Source organism: Arachis hypogaea, chromosome 12, assembly GCF_003086295.3.
Source record: "Arachis hypogaea cultivar Tifrunner chromosome 12, arahy.Tifrunner.gnm2.J5K5, whole genome shotgun sequence".
NCBI classification, from domain to species: Eukaryota; Viridiplantae; Streptophyta; class Magnoliopsida; order Fabales; family Fabaceae; genus Arachis; species Arachis hypogaea.
In genome coordinates this window covers 29,836,009-29,849,504 of record NC_092047.1, presented here as the reverse complement: position 1 = coordinate 29,849,504, position 13,496 = coordinate 29,836,009, and the positions used below count along the sequence as shown (strand labels likewise).

Sequence of the window (13,496 nt, the reverse complement as noted above, 5' to 3'; positions counted from 1 at the left end):
AAGCTTAGAGTGGATGTTCAAACCTTCAGACAGAAAGAAGGTGAATCCCTCTATGAAGCTTGGGAGAGATACAAGCAACTGACCAAAAAGTGTCCTTCTGACATGCTTTCAGAATGGACCATCCTGGATATATTCTATGATGGTCCGTCTGAATTAGCTAAGATGTCATTGGATACTTCTGCAGGTGGATCCATTCACCTAAAGAAAACGCCTGCAGAAGCTCAAGAACTCATTGACATGGTTGCTAATAACCAGTTCATGTACACTTCTGAGAGGAACCCTGTGAGTAATGGGACGCCTCAGAAGAAGGGAGTTCTTGAAATTGATACTCTGAATGCCATATTGGCTCAGAAAAAAATATTGACTCAGCAAGTCAATATGATTTCTCAGAGTCTAAATGGAATGCATGCTACATCCAACAGTACTCAAGAGGCATCTTCTGAAGAAGAAGCTTATGATCCTGAAAACCCTGCAATAGCATAGGTGAATTACATGGGTGAACCTTATGGAAACACCTATAACCCCTCATAGAAAAATCATCCAAATCTCTCATGGAAGGATCAAAAGCCTCAACAAGGCTTTAATAATGGTGGAAGAAACAGGTTTAACAGTAGTAAACCTTTTCCATCATCTTCTCAGCAACAGACAGAGAACTCTGAACAAAATACCTCTAATTTAGCAAACTTAGTTTCTGATCTGTCCAAGGCCACTGTGAGTTTCATGAATGAAACAAGGTCCTCCATTAGAAATTTGGAAGCACAAGTGGGCCAGTTGAGTAAAAGGATCACTGAAATCCCTCCTAGTACTCTCCCAAGCAATACAGAAGAAAATCCAAAAGTAGAGTGCAAGGCCATTGACATAGTCAACACGGCCGAACCTAGAGAGGGAGAGGAGGACGTGAATCCCAAGGAGGAAGACCTCCTGGGACGTCCAGTGATCAACAAGGAGTTTCCCTTTGAGGAACCAAAGGACTTTGAGGCTCATCTAGAGACCATAGAGATTCCATTAAACCTCCTTATGCCCTTCATGAGCTCTGATGAGTATTCTTCTTCTGAAGAGAATGAGGATGTTACTGAAGAGCAAGTTGCCAAGTTCCTTGGTGCAATCATGAAGTTGAATGCCAATTTATTTGGTAATGAGACTTGGGGAGATGAACCTCCCCTATTTACCAATGAATTAAATGCATTGGATCAACTGAGATTGCCTCAGAAGAAACAGGATCCTGGAAAGTTCCTAATACCTTGTACCATAGGCACCATGACCTTTGAGAAGGCTCTATGTGACCTGGGGTCAGGAATAAACCTCATGCCACTCTCTATAATAGAGAAATTGGGAATCTTTGAGGTACAAGCTGCTAAAATCTCATTAGAGATGGCAGACAATTCCAGAAAATAGGCTTATGGACAAGTAGAGGACATGTTAGTAAAGGTTGAAGGCCTTTACATCCCTGCTGATTTCATAATCCTAGATACTGAGAAGGATGAGGATGAATCCATCATCCTTGGAAGACCCTTCCTAGCCACAGCAAGAGCTGTGACTGATGTTGACAAAGGTGAATTAGTCCTTCAATTGAATGAGGACTCCCTTGAGTTTAAAACTCAAGGACATCTTTCTGTAAACATGGGAAAGAGGCACAGTAAGCTTCTCTCAAAATAGAGTCAACTAGAACCCCCACAGTCAAACTCTAAGTTTGGTGTTGGGAGGCCACAACCAAATTCTAAGTTTGGTGTTGAACTCCCATATCCAAACTTTAAGTTTGGTGTTGGGGAGTCTCAACAATGCTCTGAACATCTGTGAGGCTCCATGAGAGCCCACTGTCAAGCTATTGACATTAAAGAAGCGCTTGTTGGGAGGCAACCCAATTTTATTTAATTATATTTTTATTAGTTATATGTCTTCATAGGTTCATGATCATGTGGAGTCACAAAAATAACTGAAAAAAATTGAAGAAAAATAAAAAACAGCATAAAAAAACAGCACACCCTGGAGGAGGAGTTCACTGGCGTTCAAACGCCAATAAGGAGCATCTGTCTGGCGTTCAACGCCAGAACAGAGCATGGAGCTGGCGCTGAACGCCAGAAACAAGCATGAAGCTGGCGTTCAACGCCAGAAATATGCTGCATCTGGGCGTTGAACGCCCAGAATAAGCATCAGTTCGGTGTTTAAATGCCAGAATTGCATGCAAAGGCATTTTACATGCCTAATTGATGCAGGGATGTAAATCCTTGATACCTCAAGATCTGTGGACCTCACAGGATCATCTCAGGATCTGTGGACCCCATAGGATCCCCACCTTCCCTCCTAATAATCCTAGTTTTTTTTCCACATCTTCTTCTTCATCTATTCTTTCTTCTTTTGCTCGAGGGCGAGCAACATTCTAAGTTTGGTGTGGTAAAAGCATAGCTATTTTTGCTTTTCCATAACCATTGATGGCACCTAAGGCCAGAGAAACCTCAAAAAAAAAAAGAAGAGAAAAAGAAGAGAAAAGGGAAGACAAAAGCTTCCATAGCTCAGTGGTAGAATCTTTGACTGCAAATCAAGAGATCCCTGAGATACCTCAGGGGATACATTTTCCTCCACATAATTATTGGGAGCAACTAAGGATAGGAGCACCAAAAAGCAATGAGGGAGGAGCAACAAAGACAAGGAAGAGACATAGAAGAGCTCAAGGACATCATTGGTTCCTCAAGGAGAAAACGCCACCATCACTAAGGTGGACTCATTCCTTGTTCTTAAATTCTCTGTTTTTTGTTTTCTTTATGTTAAGTGCTTATCCATGTTTGTGTCTTATTACATGATCATTAGTATTTAGTAACTTTGTCTTAAAGTTATGAATGTCCTATGAATCCATCACCTCTCTTAAATGAAAAATGTTTTAATTCAAAAGAACAAGAAATACATGAGTTTTGAATTTATCCTTGAACTTAGTTTAATTATATTGATGTGGTGACAATGCTTCTTGTTTTCTGAATGAATGCTTGAACAGTGCATATGTCTTTTGAAGTTGTTGTTTAAGAATGTTAAATATGTTGGCTCTTGAAAGAATGATGACAAGGAGACATGTTATTTGATAATCTGAAAAATCATAAAAGTGATTCTTGAAGCAAGAAAAAGCAGTGAATACAAAGCTTGCAGAAAAAAATGGCAAAAAAAATAGAAAAAGAAAAAAGCAAGCAGAAAAAGCCAAAAGCTCTTAAAACCAAAAGACAAGAGCAAAAAGCCAATAACCCTTAAAACCAAAAGGCAAGGGTAAATAAAAATTATCCCAAGGCTTTGAGCATCAGTGGATAGGAGGGCCTAAAGGAATAAAATCATGGCCTAAGCAGCTAAACCAAGCTGTCCCTAACCATGTGCTTGTGGCGTGAAGGTGTCAAGTGAAAACTTGAGACTGAGCGGTTAAAGTCAAGGTCCAAAGCAAAAAAAAGAGTGTGCTTAAGAACCCTGGACACCTCTAATTGGGGACTTTAGCAAAGCTGAGTCACAATCTGAAAAGGTTCACCCAGTTATGTGTCTGTGGCATTTATGTATCCGGTGGTAATACTGGAAAACAAAGTGCTTAGGGCCACGGCCAAGACTCATAAAGTTGCTGTGTTCAAGAATCAACATACTGAACTAGGAGAATCAATAACACTATCTGAACTCTAAGTTCCTATAGATGCCAATCATTCTGAACCTCAATGGATAAAGTGAGATGCCAAAACTATTCAAGAGGCAAAAAGCTACAAGTCCCGCTCATCTGATTGGAGCTATATTTCATTGATAGTTTGGAATTTATAGTATATTATCTTCTTTTTATCTTATTTGATTTTCAGTTGCTTGGGGACAAGCAACAATTTAAGTTTGGTGTTGTGATGAGCGGATAATTTATACGCTTTTTGGCATTATTTTTAGTATATTTTTAGTAGGATCTAGTTACTTTTAGGGATGTTTTTATGTTAAATTCACATTTCTGGACTTTACTATGAGTTTGTGTATTTTTCTATGATTTCAGGTATTTTCTGACTGAAATTGAGGGACTTGAGCAAAAATCAGATTCAGAGGTAGAAGAAGGATTGCTGATGCTGTTGGATTCTGACCTCCCTGCACTCAAAGTGGATTTTTTCGAGCTACAGAACTCAAAATGGCGCGCTTCTAATTGCGTTGGAAAGTAGACATCCAGGGCTTTCCAGCAATATATAATAGTCCATACTTTGGCCGAGTTTAAACGACGCAAAAGGGCGTTGAACGCCAGTTCTACGCTGCTGTCTGGAGTTAAACGCCAGAAACACGTCACGAACCAGAGTTGAACGCCAGAAACACGTTACAACCTGGCGTTCAACTCCAGAAAGAGCCTCTGCACGTGGAAAGCTAAAGCTCAGTCCAAGCACACACCAAGTGGGCCCCGGAAGTGGATTTATGCATCAATTACTTACTTCTGTAAACCCTAGTAACTAGTTTAGTATAAATAGGACCTTTTACTATTGTATTAGGCATCTTTGGTCTCAGTTTTAATCTATTGTTCATCTTAGGAGACTATTGATCATGTTTAGGGGGCTGGCCTCTCGGCCATGCCTGGACCTTCATCACTTATGTATTTTTAACGGGAGAGTTTCTACACTCCATAGATTAAGGTGTGGAGCTCTGCTGTTCCTCATGAATCAATATAAAGTACTACTATTTTTCTATTCAATTCAACTTGTTCCGCTTCTAAGAAATTCATTCGCACTTCAACATGAATGTGATGAACGTGACAATCATCATCATTCCCCCACGAACGCGTGCCTGACAACCACTTCTGTTCCACCTTAGATTGAATGATTATCTCTTGGATCTCTTAATCAGAATCTTTGTGGTGTAAGCTAGATTGATGGCGGCATTCATGAGAATCCGGAAAGTCTAAACCTTGTCTGTGGTATTCCGAGTAGGATTCTGGGATTGAATGACTGTGACGGACTTCAAACTCGCGAGTGCTGGGCGTAGTGACAGACGCAAAAGGAGGGTGAATCCTATTCCAGTATGATCGAGAACCTCAGATGATTAGCCGTGTTGCGGTAGAGCATTTGGACCATTTTCACAAGAGGATAGGAAGCAGCCATTGACAACGGTGATGCCTCCAGATGATTAGCCATGCAGTGACAGCGCATCGGACCATTTTCACAGAGAGGATAAAAAGTAGCCATTGACAATGGTGATGTCCTTACATAAAGCCAGCCATGGAAAGGAGTAAGATTGATTGGATGAAGACAGCAGGAAAGCAGAAGTTCAGAGGAATGAACGCCTCTCCATACACTTATCTGAAATTCTCACCAATGATATACATAAGTATTTCTATCTTTACTTTCTGTTTATTTATTTATTAATATTCGAAAACTCCATAATCAATTATTATCCGCCTGACTGAGATTTACAAGATAATCATAGCTTGCTTCATACCAACAATCTCCGTGGGATCGACCCTTACTCACGTAAGGTTTTATTACTTGGACGACCCAGTGCACTTGCTGGTTAGTTGTATCGAAGTTGTGAATGAAAAACAGTTTATTAAGACGTGCGTACAGAGTTTTGGTGCCGTTGCCTGAGATCACAATTTCGTGCACCAAGGATCCATTGATCCTTTTGCGTCTGTCACTACACCCAACACTCGCAAGTTTGAAGCTCGTCACAGTCATCCCATCCCAGATCCTACTCGGAATACCACAGACAAGGTTTAGACTTTCCAGATCTCAAGAATGGCCGCCAATATTTCTAGCCTATACCACGAAGGTTCTAATCTTAGATTAGAAACCCAAGAGATATGCACTCAAGCTATTGCAGATAGAACGGAAGTGGTTGTCAGGCATGCGTTCATAGGTGAGAATGATGATGAGTGTCATGGATCATCACATTCATCATGTTGAAGTGCGAGTGAATATCTTGGAATAAGAATAAGCTTGAATTGAATAGAAAACAGTAGTACTTTGCATTCATTCATGAGGAACAGCAGAGCTCCACACCTTAATCTATGGGGTGTAGAAACTCCACCGTTGAAAATACATAAGTAAAAATAGGGTAGACATGGCCGAGTGGCCAGCCTCCCATGGAGGTCTCAGAACGTAAAAGTTACATAATGTGTTCCCGAGATTAAAATACAATAGTAAAAGGTCCTATTTATAATGAACTAGTAGCCTAGGGTTTACAGAAATGAGTAATTAATGCAGAAATCCACTTCCAGGCCCACTTGGTGTGTGCTTGCGCTGAGTATTGAAGTTTTCACATGTAAAGACTTTTCTTGGAGTTAAACGCCAACTTTGGTGCCAGTTTGGACGTTTAACTCCAGCTTTTATGCCAGTTCTGGCATTTAACGCCAGAATATAGTAGAAAATTGGCGTTTAAACACCAGTTTGCGTTATCAAAACTCGGGAAAAGTATGGACTATTATATATTGCTAGAAAGCCCGGGATATCTACTTTCCAACGCAATTAAGAGCGCACCAATTGGGTTTCTGTAACTCCAGAAAATCCATTTCGAGTGTAGGGAGGTCAGAATCCAGTAGCATCTGCAGTCCTTTTTCAGCCTCTGAATCAGATTTTTGCTCATGTCCCTCAATTTCAGCCAGAAAATACCTGAAATCATAGAAAAACACACAAACTCATAGTAAAGTCCAGAAATGTGATTTTTATTTAAAAACTAATAAAAATATAAGTAACTAAAACATATTGAAAACTACCTAAAAATAATGCCAAAAAGCGTATAAATTATCCGCTCATCAGAGAACCATCTTTAATCCTTTATTCAAGAACAACGGAAATTTCAAAGGAAACAAGACAATTGCATGGAAAATCTTGCCAAGGTCTTGTCCCATTTAACACTTCCCTCTACCTCCAACAACATTACTCCTCCACAACTTTTGACACCTAATGGTCCACCTTTGCTGCCTCCATCAACCCTCAAGTCTAGCATTGATGCTATAATTCCAAAAGGGGGCGGGCCACTTGAAAAGATAGACTCTCAACCTACTTTTGCCAAGGAGGAGCCTAATGATGACTTGATTGATGAAGATGGAAATGTCGTTGAAGATGGAGAAAAGGGAAAACGCATAATAGATACCCAACATGAGCTTCGAGAAGGTTCAATTGATGAAGGGAGCTCAAGAGTGAAAGAACTTGATGATAATGATGATGATACCTCACCAATCCCTCATGACCAAGAGGATAGACTACCACAACCAGAAGCAAGGGAAGATTTGAGGCCTCTTCCACCTCAGGTTAAATATGCATTCCTTGATGAGGAACATAAATTTCCGGTGATAGTTGCAACCGATCTTTCCGAGCAGGAGGAACAACAACTCCTTGAGGTTATCCGGAAGTACAAGAAGGTGATTGGATGGAGCCTAAGTGACATTGTGGAAATAAGCCCTCAATTGTGCCTTCATAGAATCTTCTTGGAAGAGGGTGCTAAGCCAATCCGTCAACCACAAAGACGGTTAAATCCCACAATCCTTGATGTAGTCAAGAGAGAAGTAACTCGCCTCTTGGAAGCGGACATCATCTACCCCATCTCCAATAGTGAGTAGGTGAGCCCGGTCCAAGTGGTGCCAAAGAAATCCGGGGTAACCATGGTAAAGACGAAAAGTGGAGAGCTTGTGGCAACCCGAATTCAAAATGCTTGGCGGGTGTGCATTGATTACCACCGTCTGAATCAAGCAACACGGAAGGACCATTACCCGTTGCCGTTTATTGATCAAATGTTGGATCGCTTGGCAAGTAAATTCCATTACTGCTTCTTGGATGGATATACTGGATACTTCCAAATTCACATAGCTCCTGAAGATCAGGAGAAAACTACCTTCACTTGTCCCTTTGGAATGTTTGCATATAAAAGAATGCCGTTTGGCTTATGCAATATACCGGCAACGTTCCAAAGGTGCATGACAAGCATTGTCTCGGATCTTTTAGAGAATTGCATGGAAGTATTCATGGATGATTTCAGTATTTATGGTAGCTCCTTTGATGATTGCTTAGGGAACTTAGCTAGGGTACTAGAACGGTGTACCAATACCAACCTTGTATTGAACTTTGAAAAATGTCACTTTATGGTGAAGTAAGGTATAGTATTAGGTCACATTGTATCTAGGGACGGAATTCCCGTAGACCCGGCTAAGATCGATGTCATTTCGAGTTTGCCTTATCCCTCCTTGGTGAAGGTGATCCGTTCCTTTCTTGGTCATGCAGGTTTTTACCGCTGGTTTATCAAGAATTTTAGCCAAGTTGCCTTACCCCTCTCCCACCTACTTCAAAAGGATGTGGAGTTCCACTTCAATGAGAATTGCAAAAAGGCATTTGACAAATTGAAGGAAGAGTTGACCACAACCCCTATTGTGCGAGTCCCGAATTAGAACCAACCTTTCGAGATCATGTGCGATGCCTTGAATCACGCCGTAGGTGCCGCGCTAGCTCAGCGCGATGGTAACGCGTCTTACACTATAGCTTATGCTTCAAAAACCTTAGATTCGGCTCAGTCGAACTACACCACTATTGAAAAAGAGCTTTTAGCCATTGTTTTTGCATTAGATAAGTTTCGACCATATTTGCTAGACTCTAAAGTAGTGGTGTATTCAGACCATGCCACGTTGAAATATTTGTTGAAGAAAAAAGAGTCAAAGCCTAGGCTAATTAGGTGGATATTGCTTTTGCAAGAATTTGACTTAGAGATCAAGGATAGAAGTGGGTCCCAAAAATTGGTAACGGACCATTTGAGTCGGCTTGAACATTTAACCCTGGACCCCACTCCTATCAATGACTCATTTCCCTTAGACACCTTGCAAGCAATATCCCAAAGTGCTCCTTGGTTTGCCCCGATTGCTAATTACTTGATCACTCGCGTTCTTCTTCCACAATTTTTGAAGCATCAAAAAGATAAATTAAAGAGTGATGCTAAGTATTACCTTTGGGATGATCCGCATCTGTGGAGGCATGGGGCGGACCAAGTAATTAGAAAGTGTGTACCAAAATCTGAGTTTCATTCTATCCTTCAATTTTGCCACTCATCTGAGAGTGGGGTCACTTTGGCCCACAACGAACAGCAAGGAAGGTGCTAGACTGTGGATTCTGGTGGCCCACTTTATTTAGGGATGCCAACCAATTTTGTAAATCTTGTCATCAATGCCAGAAATCTGGAAATACCTCACAGAGATATGAAATGCCCTAACAACCGATGATTTTTTGTGAAATTTTTTATGTTTGGGGCATAGATTTCATAAGGCCATTTCCAAATTCCAATGGGTTTGTCTACATTTTGCTAGCCGTGGATTACATCTCAAAATGGGTGGAAGCAATTCCTACCCGTTGTGATGACGCTAATACCATTATTTCATTTTTGAGAAACAACATCATTTATAGATTTAGATTGCCACGAGCAATCGTGAGCGACCAAGGAACCCATTTTTGCAACAGGAAAATTGAGGCGTTGATGAAAAAGTATGGAGTTCTTCATAAAGTTTTCACAGCCTATCACCCCCAAACCAATGGGCAAGCAGAAGTATCCAACAGAGAGATCAAGAAAACCTTGGAGAAAGTGGTCAACCCACAAAGGAAAGATTGGAGTTCTAGATTGGGAGATGCATTATGGGCATATAGAACCGCCTACAAGACCCCAATTGGAATGAGTCCCTTTCGCAATGTCTTTGGGAAGCCTTGTCATCTTTCCGTTGAAATCCAACACAAGGCGTATTGGGCGGTGAGGCAGTGCAATCCTGATCTAAAGGGAGCGAGAATAGAACTTAAGCTCCAATTGGAGGAGTTAGAATGTCTTAGGTTAGAAGCATATGAGAATTATAAGTTTTATAAGGAAAAGGCCAAGACATTCCATGACCATAATATTAGGAGGAAGAGCTTTAAGATAGGTGATGAGGTGCTTGTGTACAACTCAAGGTTGCGGTTGATGCCCGAAAAGTTGAGATCTAGATGGAATGGTCCATTCAAGGTGGTGGATGTCAAGCCTTATGGAGTAGTTGAGGTAGTGCACCCTATCAATGGAACTACATTCAAAATCAACGGTCATAGGGTGAAACCTTACCACACACAATCCAAGCATGCCAAGGAGTTGGAGATTTTCCTCCTTGGAGAGGTCCCAAAATGATCAATGAACTCATGCAAGTCCAACTTAGGACTTTAAACCAAAGTGATAGGTGGGAGACACCCCACCATGGTAACATTGTTCTAACCATTCTCTTTTTGTTCATAGTTCTTTACTTTAATTGCTTTTTTATAGAATTGGTTTATATAGGATTGGTTTAGATTTTGAGTTAGATATGTTAATTTGCTTGTGGGTCATGAATGTTTGAATATTTGTATGTTTGGGGTTGAAATGTTGATTGAGCTAAGGCCTAGTACCTTAGAAATGGAGGAAAAATTTTTGGAAAACAGGGCATCCGTGCGTGTGCTCACACCTGTGCGAGTGTACAAATCCTTTATGTTTCACGACCTGTGCGTGCGCACAAGCCTGTGCACCCGCACACTCTTGGTCATGCTCTCTGTTCGCAGCACCAGCACAGCTTGTGCGTGGGCACTCCCCTATTTTCTGCGACCTGTGCATGCGCACCTGTTCGTGCATACGCACACATGCCCTTTTTTGCACTCTCTGTGCGTCTGCACGCACACTTACACCCACTCTGGTGGGAGCGTTGGCACAGCTTGTGCGCATGAACCCACCTCTTTTTGCTTCTGTGCACGCGCACGGACCTGTGTCTGCACGCACACATGACCCATTCCCGAAGCAATTTTTTTCAAAAAAAAATTTCATCTTCTGTGTGAGCATACAGCTTTGTGCGAGTGTACAGCTTTGTGCGCCGCACAGCTCGATTCTACCCTTTTGTTTGAAGCGTTCGTGTTCTCTGTGCATTCGCATCCCTCTCTTTTTCGCTTCCTGTGCACGCGCACGGACCTGTGTGCGCACGCACAGGCTTCGACTGGGCGTTAAACTGGGAAAACTCCCCTGTTCTTCCAGCAGCTCTTTCTTATCTTCTTTCCTATTGCTGCTCGGTCCGCCTGCCCAGCCCTTTTTCAACGACCCTGCCACCGGCGTGCCGCCACCTCTCTCTCTCTCTCCTCTCTCTTTCTTCTACCTTTATTTCTTGTCTTTCCCTTTTCTTTCTCTTCCACCGGAGGGTTCCTTCACCCTTGTGGAACTCCGGTGTATCTCCGACGAAGCCAACCGCCATGAGCTCGCAGTGGCTATAACAAGTGCCATTGTTTCATCCTCTCATCTTGTTTTCTTCACCCTTTAATTTTCAGGTTTCTATTTCCTTTTTATGTTAATATTTTGGTGTTGTTTTTATTTTATTTTCATGTTATTTAGATTGAGTTTATTGTTTTCTTTAGTTATACTTGTATTGCAAGTGTTGATGTTTGAATCATTCGGTTGATTTGACTAATTTTGAGCTTAAATATCATGAGTTTGCACAATGCACATGAATTGTTTGATGAAATGCCTATATGAAACTTTTGTTTGATTCGTATGAGATGGCCATTATATGCTTTTAACTTATCTCTTGTTTGGCATATTCTATAAATTTTGCAACTTCAATTATGATTGTTCATGATGAATTTACCAATGCATTCCCTTGTTTCTTGAACTTAAGGTTCTAAACACCCATGTCTTACATGACTTTATTCCTTTGTTGATGGGTGCTTTGTTGGTGAATTCATTGTCCTTAGTTGGATTCAAATTTCTCACTGTTCATCTTGGCAATTGAATTGAGTAATCACATTACAAGTGTTCATTCTTTGATGTCTTGATTAAACATATTTTGCACTAATTTAAGCACATTGTTTATGTGATTCTCAATCCTTCAAATGAATCAATGACATGTTACTTTGCTTGAATGGTTATTTTTTTTGTGCACCATTTCTTATCCATGAGCTTTCATGCCCACAACCTCAATAACTATTTCCTTCAAGAATTCAACTAAGTCATTTGGTGCTTGTTTAAGTTTGTTTGCATCTTAATTCTTTATATTTACAACTTAAACACTTGATTGAGAAGCATTGAGCTTTGATTGTTTTAATAGTGCGATTGCCATTTTATCCGGCCGATGTGTGTGTTCTAACCGCGCGCACTCTTGGAATACACACATTGTTTCATTTCAAATCGCACTATTTTGAAAGCTTCCAATTGAGAATTTAAATTTTTCTTCACTTTATTTGTGCTTCCTCATTGATCTTATTTTATTGTTGCCGGATGATCTTGAAATCCTTTATTTCTCTTTCTTCTTTTTAGGATGCGCAAGAAGGGTAAAGCACCGGTCACATCACCGGTTGTGCAACCAACAACTCGCCCTCCTAATACTTGGTTCATGGATCGCCAAAGTGAGACACCAAGTACCTTGGTTAACCGAAGAGCCGACTCCCAATATGAGGCAATTGAGAACAGAACAATCCATTGGGAGAGGACACTGAACGTTCCAAGTAAGTACAAGGCGATTATCCATGACTAGATTGCCTCGCTTCATTGGGGATTTCTTGAACAAAACCCAATCAAAGTTAATGAATACATGGTGCGAGAATTCTATGCGAATTACTAAGCTTGGGAAGTAGAGTCGGTATTCCTCTAAGGGAAGATGTTGGACAATTCCAAAAAGGATCTAAAAGCTATTCTGAAGATTCCCCACATTCCGCTTGCGAAGGATGAGTATTCAAGGATAAAAGCAGATGTGTTCAAGGGGAGGATGTATTTGGCTCCCATTCTTAAGAAGATTGGTGATGAGTGGATTTTTGACGGTTTAGAATTTCACAAATGAAATCTCGTCGAAGTATAGTTTCTAAACCAACACTAATTCCTTCATACAAAAGATTGTTTGTCACAAGTACAAACCCCTAAAATTATAAACCGAAGTATTTAAACCTCGGGTCGTCTCTCAAAGAAATTGCAGGGTAGTGTTCTTGTTATTGGTCATGGACATGTATATTTTGGGGTTTTTGATGAGAAACAAGAAAAGTAAATGGTAAAGGAAATCAAATGACGAAAAGGTCTTGGCAAGGTTTGGTAGTCAAGGATCTCTATTCTTATCACTAACCACAATATGATAATTGCAAGGACCAATCTCACTAAGTCATCCTCTAACAAGTAAAGGAAAGTCAAATGAGCTATATCAATCCAAGTCCATAAGTCCTAGTTATTCACTAATTGAGTTAATGAGAACTAGAGTCAATGGCTATCAACTATCAATCACTTGGATATTAGTGACTCAAGAATTCCTAAGTTACCTTCCCAAGCCAAGAGCATAAAATCCTACTCTAACATCCTCTCAAGCATTTTGACAAACACTTGGAAGGCATAAAGGGAAAACATAGTGAATTTGGCAACAAGTATGAATCTAACAACAATTATTACAAGAAATTAACAACAACAATCAAAAGGAGCACAATTATTATGAATTACCTCTAATTGAATTGAAAGAAAATAGAAGAGACAAGAGTGAATCTACAACAAAGCATAGTAACAAAATAGAAGAAATTACAACAAAAGAATAGAAGAATGAT

The 13,496-nt window shown here is 40.5% G+C and overlaps 1 non-coding gene across 1 annotated transcript; it reads right to left on the bottom strand.

Moving 5' to 3' along the window:
* On the bottom strand, nt 1-108 carry LOC112730874 (small nucleolar RNA R71). The gene has a single exon (XR_003166678.1). It is a non-coding gene; the product is annotated as a small nucleolar RNA R71 (small nucleolar RNA).
* Between the last annotated feature and the right edge of the window lie 13,388 nt (nt 109-13,496).